Here is a 19,227-nt window from a genome sequence, read left to right as displayed (position 1 = left end):
GCCGAACTCCATTCTTTTTGGTTTATGGAGCTGAAGCTGTTCTACTGAGTGACTTGCTTCACAATGCACCCCGAGTCGAGCTCTTCTCTGAAGACAAAGCAGAACAGGCCCGGCAGGACGCAGTCGATCTCCTAGAGGAGGAAAGAGAGATGGCCTTAATCCGGTCGATCATTTATCAGCAAGACTTGCGTCGATTCCACGCCAGAAATGTGAGGAGCCGAGCCTTTCAAGAGGGAGACTTGGTTCTTCGAGTGGATCAGCAGAAACCACACAAGCTTGCCCCTGCTTGGGAAGGTCCCTTCATTGTCACCAGAGTTCTCCACAATGGAGCATACCATCTTTACAATGTCGAGCATCAGAAAGACGATCCACCGGCTTGGAACGCGGAGCTGCTCCGCCCCTTTCATACTTGAGTACTCATTTGAATGAGATGTAATAAGAAATACCTTTGTAGTTTATTTATCAAAGACAAGAGCTTTACAGACTTCCTAAATGGTTGTTGTTACTTTTGTTTGCGTCTGAAATCCCCCAGTGGGTGACTTTGCCGCGAATCCGTTTCGCCTAAGTTTGAAAAATCCTACCGAGTGATGAGCAAGCCTCTCACTCGGGAGCTTAGTCGCGAATCCGTTTCGCCTAAGTTTGAAAAATCCTACCGAGTGGTGAGCAAGCCTCTCACTCGGGGGCTTAGCTGCAGTCCAGTACTCGCCTAAGTTTAAAAAATCCTACCGAGTGATGAGCAAGCCTCTCACTCGGGGGCTTAGCTGCAGTCCAGTACTTGCCTAAGTGTAAAAAATCCTACCGAGTGGTGAGCAAGCCTCTCACTCGGGGGCTTAGCTGCAGTCCAGTACTCGCCTAAGTTTAAAAAATCCTACCGAGTGGTGAGCAAGCCTCCCACTCGGGGGCTTAGCTGCAGCCCAGTACTCGCCTAAGTTTGAAAAAAATCCTACCGAGTGATGAGCAACCCTCCCACTCGGGGGCTTAGCTGCAGTCCAGTAGCCTAAGTGTGAAAAATCCTACCGAGTGGTGAGCAACCCTCCCACTCAGGGGCTTAGCTGCAGTCCAGTACTCGCCTAAGTGTGAAAAATCCTACCGAGTGGTGAGCAACCCTCCCACTCGGGGGCTTAGCTGTAGTCCAGTACTCGCCTAAGTTTGAAACACATCCTTATCCGCAAGGACGACGAGGTGCAGGTCGACTACAACCTTCTCCTCGGAGCTACGCCACAAATACAACGTACGCTCCATCCTCATCCGCAAGGACGATGAGGTGCAGGTCGACTGCAACCTTCTCCTCGGAGCTACGCCACAAGTACAACGTACGCTCCATCCTCATCCACAAGGACGACGAGGTGCAGGTCGACTGCAACCTTCTCCTCGGAACTACACCACAAGTACAACGTACGCTCCATCCTCATCCACAAGGACGGTGAGGTGCAGGTCGACTGGAATCTCCTCCTCAGAGCTGCATCTCAAGTTCAAAAGATTATTCCGAATGAAGAACAAAACCCACTCGAAGACAAACGCAAGCATATTTCAAGGCAAACAAAGTTCAGATAAATCCTAAGGTTCCGGACCGCATATCAAAAGTACTCGAGCATCAAGCCCGAAGAAGTTTAAAGATTACACAATCGCTCGGCATTCCGAGGCAAATAAAGGTGGAGCATAATGTTTTTTGGTCACTCATCGGGAGAAGGACTGGCTAGGTCGCAGAAACTGTCAAGGTCTATGTTGTCTGCGATGCGAGTGGCAGCGTCAAGGAAAGTGTCCATAAAGGACTGGAAAGTGTGCCTTTTTGTGTTAGCAACCTTGAGCTCCGCCAGCTTGTCTTCTGTGACATCCTTGCAGTGCACTCGGACCAGAGACAAGGCGACATCAGCACCGCAGCGAGCAGACGACTTTTTCCATTCTTGCACTCGGTCAGGTATTTGGTTCAGTCGAGCCATCAGAGACTCGAGGTCTTGAGATAGTTCCGCCTGAGGCCAGAGTTTAGCATCAACCCGAGTCATCGCCGCCTTCAGGTGAGCTAGATAAGCAACCGCGCTGTCCATGCGAGATTCCAATCGCAGCACATTCATTGCGACGTCATCTTTGACTGGGCAATTTATGGGGTCGAGACCTGTCTCGACCCGCCCAGTTTCCGCTTCAAAATCTTGGCAAAGCTCTGCACAGTTGAGTAAACGGTGAGTCGATGATATGATCGGGCTTGACAGTCGACCGCAATAAGTCAGTCAATCATCAGTACCTTCAAGTTTTAGGACCAGCTTTGCAGCAAGCTGGCCTAGATAAGACTCCAACTCGCCCTTCCTGGCCTTGAGGCTCCCAAGCTCGTTTGTCAGCTTGTCCTTGTCTTTCTTCAGTCGCTCGACCTCCCGATTGGCGTCAGAAATAGCAGCCTTCAGTTTGGAGTTCTCTTCTTCTAACTTGCCGACTGAAGCAAGCTTCGTCTTCTCTCGCGCTTCCTTCTGTGCAGCAGCAAGATCCTAATCCTTCTTCTCCAAAGCCTGCTTCATTTTCTCTAAACAAATAACATTCTTCAGACGGGCTTGGAGTTGACGGTTTTCACTACATACATCTGCTCGAGTGGAGTCACTCGGTTCAAAAATGGAAAGGAAAAGTGCCAGCAGTGAGATAGATAGTTGATGATTGGTTACCTCCCATGGCAGCTACTCCATCACGAGCAATTTTGAGATTCTTCTTGGCCAATTCCAGATCAAGGTTGAGGCTGATTTGCTGTTTGTTCATTGCAGAAAACTGAGCCCCAAGATCACAAGATTTCTACAGTATAAGCCATATCAGTTGACTGAGATAAAAAGACATCACAGTGATAGCTACTCTAAGACTGCCACCGAATCAAACATTCAACGGCAGTCTCGGGGACTACACCCAGTGGGTGCACTTAGCGTGCCCCCACTGGTTTGAATAAACACTCGACATGGCCTGCCCAGCGCGAGAGTAAAAAAAGAAGTTCTCAGACCATAGTTGACTGTCGCAGTCAACCACGGTCTCGGGGACTACACCTAGTGGGTGCACTTAGCGTGCCCCCACTGGTTCTGGTTTCATTCGACCTGGTCCGTCCAAACCGAGTGACAAAATTTAGATTCTCAGACCACAGTCGACTGCTCGCAGTCAACTATGGTCTCGGGGACTACACCCAGTGGGTGCACTAAGAGTGCCCCCACTACTTCAAAGATTCAATTCAAGATGACTCAAATTGCCTCGTACAACTTCATAACAGTCACACCCAGTGGGTGATCGGATGAGAAGTATGATCAATCAAGAATCAACTAACCTGGACATTGGTCTGCAGAGCTGCTCCGGCGTTGAAGGCCACCTGACTGGCCTCATGCACCACTTTCATTTGCCCCATCACAAGGTTCAACTGAAGAAGAGCTTCTTTGGCGGCAGCCGGTGGGTCGTCCGGAGTCTGACACGCAGTGAAAAGCGATGATGGCAGAGCAGTCGGTATTGGCGCAATAGAAGTCTGAGCAGCTGATCCTGATGGCAATCAGTCGACAGCGGAATAGCGAAAGTGACGTTGGTACGTGCCGGATCTGTCGATCGCTCGACTGCCGTCTCAGGAATCTCAGTCGACTGAGGAACCTGGACCTCAGGCGTCTTCCCGCTCAGTTCCGCGTCCCTCCTCCTCCTTACCCTCAACGGTACTTCTTCTTCATCGTCCGGGAGCACAACAACGTCTCATGGCGCTGCAACGGACAGAGAAAGTCAAAGAGATAGCTGACAAACAATCTAGTCGTCCAAATAAATTTGAGTCGAGCAGACTTACTGGCTTTGGAGGTAGCTGCATCGGCGGTTTCCTCGTCGACTGGAGTCTTGTCGATATCCATATCAGTCGCAGCCGAGGCCGGGCTGTAAAGGTTCATCATCCACTCGGTCAGTACAAGAGAATCGGCTAGAACAAGAAAATACAGGGAGAACATTTACCCAGAAGCAACAGGAACGTCCATCTTGATTTTAGGCAGGGTCTTCCGAGCCTTCGAAGGATTGATCTTGGGCTGCTTGGTGACCTTCTCAGCCAATTCTGGAGTCGAAGACCGAGCGCGCTTTGGAGATGGAGCGCTCGAGGCCACAGCCTTGCCGCGCCTGCCCGCGGGATCATGGTGTTGCTTGGATCGACGTTCAGAACGAGGTGGTGAGTCGGCTACCTCCTCGTCGTCCGACTCATCGCTCTCATCTTCATCACCGTCGGCTGGTGACTCCCACTCACCGCTCTCCTCCGCACTGTCCTCGCCTTCATGGTCCTGCTCCAGAGCTTGCTCGCCATTTGGCATTGAGTACATCTCTGTATAAATCTACAAAACAAGGAGCCGAGTGGAAATCAGTCGGATCAACAAACAGTCAAAAAACACATCCAAATTCAATCAAGTGTAGTGGCCAAACCTTGTCTGGCTGGTTGCTTTCGCTGAAAGGTTTGCCCCTCCTGGCACCCCTGGGGTTGTCCTTGTTCCCGGAGATGCCCCTCAGCCACTCGGCCACTATTTTGGCCTCCACCTCCTCCGGATGAACCCGAGCGGTATCACCAGCCCCAGAGTACATCCACATGGAGTGGTCACACTACAAAAAAAGAGACACATCCATGACATTTTGGGCTGAACGAATTTTTTTCTGTCATACATATGACACTTCTATGACGATAATTGTGACAAAACCCGGTATAATCATAGATGTGGTGGGCTCCTACTTCTATGACAAAAAATCATGACAGAAAATGGACTTTTCGTCCTGGGCGGGCCAGAGACGCAGCTGCATGACATTCTTTGGGCCGTCCATGACGGAAAAAACCGTGGTAGAAGCGAGGGGGAGGAAAATTTCGGGGAGTTCCTGGTTATGATGGGAGGTCGGGGGCCGAGCGATGCATGTTTCTCTCGTACACGTACGCGCGTGTGTGCGAGGCGTTGGCTCTAACTGAACCCGAGCGAGGCGTTGGGCTCTAACTGAACCCGAGCGATTGCACTGCAGGCTACGCGTTACTGAACCCGAGCGATCGATCGATGGCTGTTAACTGAACCCGATCGAGCGATTCCTTCGCTACTGCTGCTAACTGAAGCCGATCGATTGGGTGAACAGTGAGCATTGCGGGGGGGGGGGGGGGGGGGGGGTTGGATGAACAGTGAGCGGTGGCGTTGCCTCTGGATGAACAGGACCCCGTAGTGTGGAGGGCAGGATGAATAGTAGACGATGGAGGGGTGGTTGAACAGGACCCCGTGGTGTGGAGGGCTGGATGAACAGTAGACGGTGGAGGGGTGCCCGTGGAGGGGTGGTTGAACAGTAGCCGGTGGAGTAGCGCACGGTGGAGGCTGGATGAACAGGAGCCCGTGGAGGCTGGAGGAGGTCGATGGTAGCCCGTGGAGGCTGGAGGAGGTCGACGGTGGAGATGAACAGTATCCCGTGGAGTCCCATTTTGCGGTACGCCACACCCCTCCCGATGAACAGGACCCCCGTTTCGACCATAGGAGGTCCGTTTCGTCCGTTTTGCGGTACACCACACCCCTCCCGATCAACAGGACCCCCGTTTCGACCATAGGAGGTCCGTTTCGTCTGTTTTGCGGTACGGCACACCCCTCCCGATCAACAGGACCCTCATTTCGACTGTAGGAGGTTCGTTTCCTCCGTTTTGCGGTACGCCACACCCCTCCCGATCAACAGGACCCCCGTTTTGACCGTAGGAGGTCCGTTTCCTCTGTTTTGCGGTACGCCACACTCCTCCCGATCAACAGGACCCCTGTTTCGACCGTAGGAGGTCCGTTTCCTACGTTTTGCGGTACGCCACACCCCTCCCCATGAACACGATGCATTCCGTTGCCTCCCCATGAACACGACGACGATGTTGTTTCTCTGTTCCGACCCAGCCATGTACACGAGCCCTCGCCGTACGTATGCGCGAGTAGGCGTTCGAGACCCTGCCCGTATGTACGTACGTGGCCGTATTTTCTTTCTTGCACCCTGGCCGTTGTACGTACGTGTACATGCTACGTGCGCGCCTCTACTACGACACGTACGCGCCTCTACTACGACACATGCGCGCCTCTACATCGACCAGTATATATGTACGTACACGTTTGCGACCAGAATGACAACGCTACGTACGCTTCGACCAGGTGGGTCCCGACTGTCAGGCACTTCCTTGCCTGCGAAGATGTAGCTGGTGGGTCCCAGCAGTCAGGGGGGCGAATCGTTTTGCTTTTTTTTTGCCCGGACGCACTTCCTTGTGTGTGAAGATGTAGCTGGTGGGTCCCAGCAGTCAGGGGGGCGAATCGTTTTTTTTTTGCCCGGACGCACTTCCTTGCATGCGAAGGTGTAGCCGGTGGGTCCCAGTAGCCAGGGGGCAAATGTTTTTTTCACAAAATACGGTGGCCCATCCGGTGGGTCCCTGCTGTCAGGTGGAGGAATCATTATTTTCTGCGTAATAAGGAGGCACTTCCTTGCTGCCGCCGTGGACCCAGCTGTCAGCCTCTCCACGTACAGTCCACGTCCGATGGAAGTCGTTCCTTGACCACGTTGACCACGCCGCGCCGAGAGCACCAGGGCGGTGGACGACGGCGAGGCCTAGGAAGGGGACGACGGCGAGGCCTAGGAAGGGGACGACGCGGAGCAGGTGAAGACGCGGCAGTGGATGCCCACGCGGAGAGGAGTATGAGGGTTCACTCGTTCGGCTGCGGTGTGAGGCTGCCGTTGCCGCAGGGCCTGGCCAGCGGTGGGAATAGTAGGGGGCGGTGAGGCCTCCGCGGCAGCACATCCGGCAACGGGAGGCAGGAGCAGGCGGCAGGACCGGCACTGCTTTGGGCGGCTGGAGCAAGAAGACCAGAGGTTGAAGAAGCACTACGGTCGTTGGATGGACATCATACGGTCACTGGAGCTAGAATCGTTCATATTGACTAAGTTGAAAAAGCCCTCCGTCCCCGTCAACTTAGTAGGCCCACAAGTCAGCCTCCCACCAAGGTGGGTCCCAGCTAGCAGGGGCAGTATTCATTTTTTTGTGCGTAATAAGGAGGCACTTCCGGTGGGTCCGAGCTGACAGCGGGGGGAACGTTTTTTCGCAAAATACGGTGGCCCGTCCGGTGAGTCCCAGCAGTCAGGGGGGAAACATTTTTTTCATGAAATAAGGTGGCCCGTCTGGTGGGTCCCCGCTGTCAGGTGGAGGAATAATTATTTTGCGCGTAATAAGGAGGCACTTCCTTGCGGCCGCCGTGGACCCAGCTGTCAGCCTCTCCACGTACAGTACTCTTCTGATGGAAGTCGATCGTTGACCACGTTGACCACGCCGCGCCGAGAGCACTAGGGTGGTGGACGACGGCGAGGCCTAGGAAGGGGACGACGCGGAGCCGGGGAAGACGCAGAAGTGGAAGCCCGCGCGGAGAGGAGTACGAGGGTTCACTGGTTTGGCTGCGGTGTGAGGCAGCCGTTGCCGCAGAATAACAGGGGGTGTGGGTGAGTGGAGGGATGGCCTGGCCAGCGGTGGGAGTAGTATGGGGGCGGTGAGGCCTCCGCGGCAGCACAGCCGGCCACGGGAGGCAGGAGCAGGCGGCACGACCGGCGCTGCTTTGGGCGGCTGGACCAAGAAGACCAGAGGTTGAAGAAGCACTACGGTCGTTGGATGGACATCGTACGGTCATTGAAGCTAGAATCGGTTATATTGACTAAGTTGACAAAGCCCTTGGTACACTCCAACTTAGTAGGCCCACAGGTCAGCCTCCGAAACGGTGCGCCCCTGATGTCAGGGGGAGGAATCATTTTTGGGTGGCCGAAGCTAAGAATATCCGAGATTGAAGAAGAAGCACGACATCCGTTGGATAGACATCCAACGGCCACTGCTGCTAGAACCGTGTGTTGACTATAATAAGTTGACAAAGCCTTCCTTACGCGTCAACTTATTTTTTTAGGGGACGCGTCACTTAGTAGGACCACAAGTGTGTGGTAGAGAATTTATAGCCCATTTGCGTTTTGTAAGAATGTACAACCCATTTTTGAATTCTAATGGAATTTACAACAGCCCATTTACAATTTGTTAAAAGTACAACCCATTTTCTAGCTAGGAGAACGATTAATAATTTCAACCAACCATTGAAGACAGAATTCAATAAAATTTCCCACATTTTGATGGGATCCGAAATATTTTTATCCCAAAATTTCTAGTCAGATTAAATATAAATTTGTATTACGTAAAAATCCAACGAAATATTGCGCGCGCAACAATGAAAATTTAAGATTTTCAAAATCCATAAATAATATTTTATAAACTAATTTCGTGTTTGGTGCATTTTTTTATAGTTACTGCCCAGTTTTTATAATTACATCCCATTTATTATTTTTAAAGCCCATTTTCCTGTTAAGCCTAATGCATCCCTCCTAGGAAAGATTTGCAGCCGAGCGGGGTGGAGAATAAGAAGTTGACCTTGCCTGGGTATTCCTCAAAAAGACGTATAGCTGGGCTAGCCATTTTCATCTTGAAAAAATTAGTATGTGGGCTAGATATCTAGCCTGGGCTAGACGGGCCACAGCCCGCCCAGTTAATACCTTGCTCTCCTCTGAACAACAACGAAATCATCGCCAAGAAAAACTCCGCAGTGCTCACGCCTCAAAAACACAAATACTGCTCAAGCTGCTTAGTCCTAGCTGTCGGCCGCACCTTGTGGAATTCTCTCATTTATATTGACTACATAGGTTGACAATGGTGTGGGACCGTGATGTCAGGAAACCAGGAGAAAACAAAAAAAATATAGTTGTACACAATAAGGAGGCACTTGCGTACGTACGGCTATGGCCCTAGTGGGTCCCTAGTGTCATCCAGTCAAAATAAAGTCATCTCCTGAATCCTCATCTTCGTTGACGATGTTAACAATGCTCGGCGCCACGGCGAGCGCAACAACTCGAAGGACAATGGAGAGGGCCTCGCGGGCCCTACGGATGGTCTGATATAGCGCCCGCTGCTCATTCAGGCAGCCAGGATCATCGGACACCTATGAGCACCTTCGAGAAACTGAGACGGCATGAAACGGTAAGGCCGCGCTTGGGAGCTCTGGTTTATTTCAAACCTGTATTAACATAGAAGTGTAATTTACTCGTCATCGGAAACAACGCGTAAAATACAGGCGTAATGAAACCGAGGGCCTGAGGTCTGTAAGTAAAACCGGCGGGTTACGCGTGTAATTTGAGAGACCAATGTATATTTTACGAGCACTGCTATATGGACGACATTACCAGACGATACATGCACGACGTGCGTATCATGTGTGGCACCCAAGTTTTTATTTGGATTTTTTTTGAAAAGATTTTATTTGACTTGAGGGGAGTGATTTAAAAATTTTCTTCAAGAGAACTCTCCCTCTCATATATTTTCTTTATGGCAAAAATTTTATTTGGATTCACCCAAGATCTGCCTTTGACCTTGGGAGTTCTTGCTCTTCATTTGGACTCAAGACAAAATGTTATTTTTTTTATTTGGGAAAAGAACTTTTGAAAACCTTTTTCTGAATTTGCACTATGGCTTTTGGAAGGTACTTTGCCACTTTCAACTATTCCTTCTTGCCATGGCATAAGTGCAAATCCTCTCTCCTAAACACTCCCTCACCTCTGGATCATGATTTACATCAAATCCAGCAAGTTGAACCTCCCCATGTATTTATTTTCCATTCAAATTCTATTCAAATATTTTCTGCCTTCTATTCTACCTCTTGGAGATTTACAAAGGAACTCCATTTTCTGTTTGGACTTTTACCACCAAACTTCTTTCCCCTCCTAGTCCTTTGAACCCTCAACCTAGAACCATGAAGATCCACTGGTCTCCAGTTCAAAATTTTCAAACTACATCAGCTGCAAGTTTGGACCAGATTTGGCAAATTTGGTGAAATTCATTCAAAACCTGCTCCAAAAATTCCAAATAAATTCATGCAGCCCCTGGGTGCTTTGAGTGGTCATCTCACCAAGTTACAGCTCCAGCAAAATTTATCTCTTTACCAAAACCTACTGTCGAACACCTGCAATGCATGGTCACTGTCAAGTTTCAGTAACTTCAGAGTTTCAGTTCAGTACTTGCTGTCGTTTTCTTCAGAAACGGGCATCGATCTCGCCAGTACCGCCACGTCGCCTTGCTCCTCGTCCTCGCCCACTTGTTCCTGCACCGCACGAGCGCCTGGCACCTTGCGGGCGTCGGCGACGAGCAGCAGGAGATGCGCCGCCCCGTGACCGACGCCGGCGGCGGCTTTGCGGACGCCAGCGGGAGACACGGCGCCGACGACTCCACCCAGCGCCGCCCAAACCACCGGAGCCCGCCGCGTGGCCGTCCACTCCCCCGAATGCGCTGCCGCTCTCGTCGTGAACCGCAGGGCGCGGAGCGCGCTCTCTGCCGCCGTTGAGCCCGTGCGGTCACCTCACCGTGGGCAGACGCCATTACGCCAGGGCCAGCTCCGTTTAGCTGCAAAACGAGTCCCGTAACATCCACCGATGCTGCCCGACCGCTCAAACCCTCTGCCAACCCACTGCTCCGCCGTAATCGCTCGCCGGAGATTCTCCGTTCACGGCCACCCCGTCGATCTGCCTATAAATAGAGGTCCCGAGCTTCAACTCGAGCACCCACCAGCCCTGCACTTCCTCTAGAGCACGCCTAGCCACTGGAAGAGCCCCGAGGAGGTCTCCTTCCTCGACTCCGGCCGCCGCGACCCGCCACGGGATCCAGCCCGATTCGCCCCCGTGTGTGCTCCGCAGCCTCCATTCTCTTGCCAGTAACTTCACCATGCATCTCTCGTTCTGACCCGCACTTCAATTTGAAGCTTGCAGCCCTCCACCGGAGTTCCCCATCCTCACCCGAGCCGCCGTCCGCCGGAGATAGTGTCGTCGTCGACGTGGTGCTCCCCGTTGGACGAGTCCACCACCCACCGACGCGGAAGAAGACACTGAAGCTCTTGGTACCCTCCGTTTCTCCTAACTCGCCGTGGTTCGACGCCGGCGTCCACCGCCGTCTTCGGGCACCGGCGAGCCTTTTCAAACCTGACATGCGGGCCCCGCGTGTCAGCCTCTGTTCTATTTCCCCGAACCGTTTTCTGTTGACGCCTTCGGGCAAAATACGTCTTCTCCCTTGCGCTTGCACATTTCCAAACGAACCGTTTTCTATTTTCTCAGTTAAAACCCTAGAACTTTTCTGTTTCATTACAGAAAGGTCCATGGACAGAAACCTTTATAACTTTTTAATAAAAAGGTATTTTTGAGTGATTCTTTTTCTGACATTCTTAAAATTTTGTCTAGTTTTTTATGGGATTTATTTGGGAAATATTTGGCAAAGTTTCTGTGCATGTGTTGGTTTTCACGTTAGTACCCGTTTCGTGATTGCCGTAGGTTCCGGGAGAGGTGACGGAGCCGCGAACTTCGCCGAGCTAGATTCCGACTTCTCCGAACCAGGCAAGCATGTTTGGACATTTGATATGGCAGAAGTTTTGCATGTTCATGTGAAAGTTTGTGTGTGGCATATGAGTGTCGGTAAATATCTCGTTGCTCGTAAGGCAACGACCCGGTTGTTCCGAAGTTGCGATGACCTCTGATGAGAGGTGGCCTAATCATGTAGTGACATGAAGGGCAGCAAGGTGGTACTGTTGTAGCATGCCAGCCTTGCGTCATCCGACTTTCTTCGACGTTAACGTGGTTGGAGCCACGTTATCGATCTTTTCTCGCATGTTCCAAAGTTGCGATGACCTCTGATGAGAGGTGGCCTAATCATGTGGTGACATGAAGGGCAGCAAGGTGGTACTGTTGTAGCATGCCAGCCTTGTGTCATCCGACTTTTCCGGCGTTAACATGGTTGGAACCGTGTTATCGTCCCTTCCCCTTTCCGTGCTACCACATGTCTCATTGCCAGGATACGGTTTAGTAAGTTGGTAACCTCTTTCCGTGTACACACCAAACAGAGAGGCCGGGATGATGGTACCTTGGCCCAGGATTAAAGCCAGTCATTCGGTCAGGGGGCATGGGTGTTTCCGGTTGGGACCGAGAGGGGGGGCACCCCCTTATAGCGCGCGTATAGAAATTTGATCCCATGCTACGCGAGGTTGTAGCCTCCCCGACTCAAGGTTTTTCTTGAATGTTGCCGAGGGTGATCCCTGGCTTCGGATGGTTGAATTGGGTGTGTACTGGTTAGACGTGTTTCCTTCCAGAACACCGTAGACGGAACTAGTCCCCGTGACTACTGAAATCCGTTGGCTGTGGTTAAGTACAAACTCTGCAGAGTCAAATTCTTTCCAAATCATCGTATCCATGATCAGTAGTATATTCATTATATCCATATCTATCCATGTGAGAAACTTGTCCCCGGTGAACAAGCTCAAGTGGTAAAATCTCGGGTTTTATTGTTATTCCAGTGGATGGACAAGCTTTATTTTGTGTCTCATGCTTGTGATAATTTATGTCTCCGAGCTGTTGTAATAATGAAATGTGATATAAGCCCTTTAGGTGACGTCACGCAGACGTCCGACTGTGGCGTGTACTCGTTTCTCACTTTCGATATAAGCCCTTTATGTGATGTCGCTCAGACGTCCGACTGCGGCATGCACTGTCTTTACTTTCTGTTGTAAGCCCTTTATGTGGTGTCAACCCGACGCCCGACTGTGGCATTATTATTCCGCATTTTCCGCTCGAGGAGTCTTTCAGACACTCGTTTGGCACCTGCATTATTATTCCGCATTTTCCGCTCGAGGAGTCTTTCAGACACTCGTTTGGCACCTGCATTATTATTCCGCATTTTCTGCTCGAGGAGTCTTTCAGACACTCGTTTGGCACCTGCATTATTATTCCGCATTTTCCGCTCGAGGAGTCTTTCAGACACTCGTTTGGCACCTGTATTATTATTCCGCATTTTCCGCTCGAGGAGTCTTTCAGACACTCGTTTGGCACCTGTATTATTATTCCGCATTTTCCTCTCGAGGAGTCTTTCAGACACTCGTTTGGCACCCGTATTACTATTCGGCAGTTTCCGCTCGAGGCGTCATTCAGACCCTTGCTTGGCACCCAGTATTTATTATCTCTATGTCTGATCGCACTGGTTAACTTATTCATGTGTTTCATGTTTGCATTTGTTATACCTTATGTCCGAACTGTCTTGCGAGTACTTTCATAGTACTCACCTGGCTTGTTGATTTGGCCAGATGTTGACGAAGGCGATCTCTTGGATGAAGAGTTTGATAGCGCGTCCGATGCCTAGAGGAGTCCTAGTCAGTCCTGCGCGATCCCGGATTTTGGTCACTTGTATTGTATACGCTTCCGCCACCCGCAATAAGTCTTCTCGAGTCTCACTCCGACGCTCGAAGAGCTGTAGTCTTCTGGAGACATATCACTCGCCTCGCGGTGATATCTCCACCATCGTCATTATCGTGAGTTAGTAGTTTGCCACCCTATCCGCCGTATGGTTTTATCGGCGTGCATGTAATAAATTGTTGGGCAGTCTCTGCTCAACTTTGTATTATATTTAGTACTCCTGGTATTTTTTTCTTCTGTGACCAATGTATTGTCTATCAGTGAGAAGGAATTCTTCCTCGCTGGTCCGTAACAGGGATTGGTTTCTCAATAATTATTTTATTGAAAAACCGGTCGTGACATCATGCCATCCATGGGCAAGGCTGAAATAGCAGCTAACGGTTGGATTAGCAATCGTCCGAGTGTCATTCAGCGTTTTTATCGTGTGTGAAGTACTTCCGATATTTTACTAGTCGAAATTGACCAACCAAGCACCTTCGCCCGAGACCATCTGCTTTAATTTACAAGCATCAGTTTAACAAGCGGTTTTGGTTGGAAAACGACGATCCAATCACGGCCTAATATCATGAGTTGGTCGGAAGATCATATGGTTTCACGTCTAACCTACCCGACTTGTCGTATAGGCTATGAATGAAACATCAGACGATGAACTTCTTAAGCACGGAAACAACAGAAGAGGATGATCTTCTTAACAAGCAAATCACTGGCATTAGATCGACATGCAAAACAATACGAAGCATTATTCTCAGGAGGCACGGTGAACAGCTCGTGATGCCGCATGCCACAACATTCCAAGCTCAACTTTGCAATCAAACACAAGGCCTGGCATTACATAGACAATATTCAGAACAAACTCTTAACACAGGAATATCTCAGCAGAGTAACTATTTACTTCTAAACTGAACACAGGAATAGGAAAAAACACTCGACGCTGCTCACAACAAGGGCGTCCCACTCAAAAATATCAAATGCATGTCTTCTGGCTAATATCAATGAGCAAATTTTGACAAGGTTTTCCAATTCCAATATATTAAACTAACGTCTTCTTGCTAACATCAATGATTAAACTTTGACAAGCTTTTCCCATTCAAAATAGGTAATGCCTATGATCGTGGAGTCCTGTCGTAGCTTCTTGTACTTGTTTGGGCACTTTTTGCCCAGGGCACTCCACGTGTTGTTAAATTGCCAATGGTCTCTGCAGACTAGTCATGTCACCGGTGTCTAATAATACTCTGTAAAGCTTCTCGGTCATTCCTTCTGTAATGTAGTGCAAACAATGACTGCTTCTTTCTACAAAGTGGAACGACCAACTCGACCCAGTAATGCAGCAGTTTGCCTTGGACACATTGGCTCCTTTTGTGCAGTTCAACTAAAATCGAAGTCGGAATAAAACCGAGCTTTAATTTTGATATCCCTGTAAGCAACAATAGGTATAAGGGAAACAATTACTGAGAAATAATGGTTGATGACTTGTACTCCCAGAAGAAAAGCATCTACTAATCTACTTTATCTTAATGGGAAACAAAGCAGGAGAGTAGCAGTTCTCCATGAGTGTGATTCATTCATATTGACTGAGACATTATCTTAACAATGCCTTGTTTCAACATGTATAAAGAACGACAAAGCAGAAAAGTACCATTCCTAAAACAATGCAACTGATTCATTTTAACAGAGACATTATCTTAACAATACCTTGGTTAAACATGTAGAAAGAACTACAAAGCAGGATAGTACCATTCCTAACAAGTGTTGCAGTTTTGAACTAAGATTCAGTAGTTAATTAATTCTGAGAGTGGCATTGCTTAATTTTACCAGCGGCATTAGATTAACGAAAAGCATAAACAGTTCCAGGGGAGAGTGGGCGCAACAACAGTATGTGCTTCCATCTACTTATAAAGGGGGTGATGCAGAGTTTGTTGTAACAAAGCAACAAGCATCATGTCTGGGTTGGTCCCATTTTTTGTTCACTACTTAATGGGAAAAGACAGCAATACAATAGCTTCAATTCAACATTTATTTAAAACAGTACCAATACAAGTAGCACAACATCTCAAAGCACACTGCACAATCATGTGGATGAAGGCCTGTACTGACCTTTCATGAGACGGACAAGATAAAATACGAATCTGCCAACACGAATAGGAAATCCAATCTCGTTTTGTGCAGTTGCACTGAAATCAAGCAAAGTGTTTCGCGTAGCGAAGCAAAATGTCGCAATAGCAACAAGTTGAATAGATATCCCTGTTTAAACAGAGGCAAAAAAGGAATCAATTACTGGCTAATGAAGGAGGATGAAACATGCGGCCACAAAAATGGTAATCTCGCCAATCCCTAACAAGTGTTGCAGTTTTGAAATAAGATTCAGTAGTTAATTCTGAGAGTAGCATCAATTACTGGCTTATAAAGGGGGTGATGCTGAATTTGTTGTAACAAAGCAACAAGCATCATGTCTGGGTTGGTCCCATTTTTGTTCACTACTTAATGGGAAAAGATAGCAATACAATAGCTTCAATTCAACATTTATTTAAAACAGTACCAAAACAAGTAGCACAACATCTCAAAGCACACTGCACATCATGTGGTTGAGACCAAGATTTGAAACAACTCGTCACAAAGACTGGAAACAAATCTCGATCTCCTTTTGTGCAGTTCCACCAAAATTAAGAAAAGTCACCGGTGTGACATTCAAGTTGAACTGCACAAAACACTCTTAAAACATAAGTGTTTCGAGTAGCGAAGCAAAATGTCGCAATAGCAACAAGTTGAATCGATAGCCCTGTTTTAACAGAGGCAAAAAAGGAAACAATTACTTGCCGATAAATGAGGATGAAACAAACGGTGACAGAAAGAAGCATCTAACTTATCTTGGATGGAAAACAAAGTAGGTCAGTAGCATTTCTAAAACGGTTGCATTGATTCATATTAACAGAGATGTTCTCTTCAAACAACATTCGTTAAAAAATGTAATTTACTTTTAACAGTGGCATTGCTTCAATTTTTCGGCGGCATTCTTAGATTAACAACAGCAAAATAGCTGTATGGGACATGCCAGCACCATGTGCGTTCACACGTGTAAATGGGTGATGCAGAGTATGTAGCCAAGCAGCATATATGCGCTGGTCCCATATTTGTTCTCTTTGAACCTTCTTCCTATGTGAGGGCAGCAAATCTAGTCCTGCACAAACTACCCGACGCCCCAGTTTCTTTCCCTTTTCAACAAAGAGATCGGTTCCTTACAGATGTGTGTACTGGGTTACCCCCCTTTTCCCTTTTTGACCTACAAAGCGGCTGGATAGCCAGTCTATACTACTTTCCGCCCCTCCTTACCTTATTGAACCACGTCCTAGATTCTTGCTCCAGCCCACCGCACCCTTCTTTCCTCTTTGAACCAAGACCTAGATTCGACTACAGATCGGAAAAGATCCACATGCAGCTAGAGCAATGACGGTTTCAAAGAAACTTATACCTTAGGGTCGTCGGCATGTGGCAAGGCGTGCGGCGGGAGGCCGGATCTGCCCACACTACGTACGGCAGCGAGGAAGAAGGGGTCGGTGGCCCTCCCGCACAGGCGCTGGGTGAAAGAGAACAGCGCAACCGGCAGTGGATTGCCTCCCTCGCCAAAGGCGATAGAGTGAACGGTGCACCTCCTCCCCTTCCCGGTGCGATGGGATACGGACGCCTCCTTCACCAGCTGTGAGGGGGGAGAGAGAGACAACAGGCCAACGCAGTCTTGTTTAGATCTGGTGAAGAGAGGGTGAGAGACTGTGAATATAGCAAACCCTAGCAAATGAACGCTGAGCCTCCAGCGTGTAACATATATGTAGTGCGGCAAGCGTGTGGAGAGTGCAAACCCTAGCGAACAAGCGTTGAGGCTCCCGCTTATATATATACTACTGTAGTACGGACTGAGCTCCGGTGCCTTCACTGCACCTGCTTTTGGCTATATGACAGGTGAGCCAACCACATTTTGGGCCCACCTGTCATAAATCCAAAAGTAGGTGCACTAAGTCAATGAAGCTGCGTCCATATAGTACTCTCGTGGATACGACTAATATATAGTGGAGTAGTTTTCTTATTCTCTCCATAACAATCGTTTTAAATTGTGTAAGTACGAAACGAAACTCTTTATTTAATGTACAGTGAAGAAAACTAGTACTACTTCCGATGAACTAACGATCCACGCCCACGCGTCCTGGTCGCACTTCCTGTCCTTCACGTGTGGTACACTACCCTCCCTTAAGTGAACAACCACACATGCACCAAATTATTGGAAACATGTGAGAGTGTGTACAAATAAAGAATTTTAGTTTCAATTATCGGAAAGGTTTGAGAGTATTACAAAGTTTGACTTCAGTCAAATCTAATATGCGGAGTAAATAAGAATGGAGGGCTACTACGTCCATCCGGGTTTTTAGTCCACACCATTTTTAAATCAAAGTTAATAGTTGGACAAATAAAATTACAGGGGAGCTGGACACAAAGTTGTGAGAAGGCTTAGAAATCAATACAAAACTTAGGCTCTTAGTACCAACGTCGATCCTTCTTCGAGGAAACATTTGGTTCATAGCCAATTGTGTGATAAAATTGCGCCAACGTGAAAGACGACTGTGTCTCCAACGTAACCAAGGTGAACTGACGAAGGATATCATCTTTGTGCGTAACAAGCAAAGAGCACTGATGGAAGACAGCTTGTTTTTCATTGAAAATCGATCAGCTTCACCAGCCGACGCAACCATGAGGCGCAACCATGAGCATCGATAGGTCATCGTGGTGATGCATCATCCATTTGGCATCAAGTTTGGGTGAGGCACCTATGAAGTTCGACAAATCCTCACTGTGGTCTGTTTCTTCTCAGTAATCAAGCTCGAGGAAGGAAGAACCACGTGGCAGAGGACAGTGAGGTGGAACAACAATGGCCATCCAATTTTGTGCAGTTCCACTAAAATTTAGGAAGACATGCCCGGGTATGGAGACACGCATCGCTGTTTCCAAAAATATAAAAAAGGGTTAGCAACGACATCTCAATTGTCAATAAGAATTAATGAAAAGTACACCAACAAACAGAAGCATCATAATTATCTTGATGGGAACTAAACCAGGATACCCGAGAAAAAAAAGCATTTCTTCATTTAACCAGTGATAGTACTACCACCATATGGACAATGACCGCACAACCACCATGTACTTTTTGTCGAAACAACATGTATACCTCCACCGAGGCATAAATCAGGACAACTTTTCGAGTGGCATTTCCTCTATAATAGTACTAGTAGGTGATGTTGGACCAGCCGACGAACCCTAGCTACTATGCATGGGGAGCTGGGGAGTAGTCGCATAGAAGAAAACCCGCACGTAGCGACCTGGGGAGCTGGACCAGTAAAAGAAGTTATACCTCAGGTGGGCGAGATGTCGTTTAGGCGGGCGGGCGGGATCTGCCCACACGACGGCAGCGAAGAAGGGCGCGGAGGATCTTCGTCCGCGCCAGCGCCGGCTCCAAGAGGACGGTGCGCATCGGCTTCCTCCGTCGCCGACGGCGACAACGTCAATGCTGCACCTCCTCACCTCCCGCAGCGGATGGGATTCGGCCGAATCTGTGACCACCGTTGAGGAGAGAGATAGAGTGGACACTGTCATCTTGTTTTGATATGGAGAGGGTGAGAGAGCGATACGCGAGAAACTCTACCAAACAAAAGGCTATAATGGAGTAAAAAATCTCTCCATAGCAGTGGTTTTAAATAGAATACGCGCGTTCCCGGAAAAAAGAAACGAAAACTGGCGGACAATTTTTTAAGGGTCTGTCTAGGACACATCTAGATGTGACATAGTTATGTCACATCTAAGTTGATGTCCACTCTGTTTGTGGTCTATTTTTTTTCCTAGTTTTTTTTTGTTTCTTGGTGCTACATTATATACTTGTGGGAGCTTAGATGTGATATCCTTAAATAACATCTAGATGTGAATTAGACAAACTGATTT

This window comes from Aegilops tauschii, chromosome 4, assembly GCF_002575655.3.
Source record: "Aegilops tauschii subsp. strangulata cultivar AL8/78 chromosome 4, Aet v6.0, whole genome shotgun sequence".
Classification (NCBI taxonomy): domain Eukaryota; kingdom Viridiplantae; phylum Streptophyta; class Magnoliopsida; order Poales; family Poaceae; genus Aegilops; species Aegilops tauschii.
The sequence above is the reverse complement of the archived record's forward strand: the minus strand, read 5'-3'. Positions refer to the sequence as shown.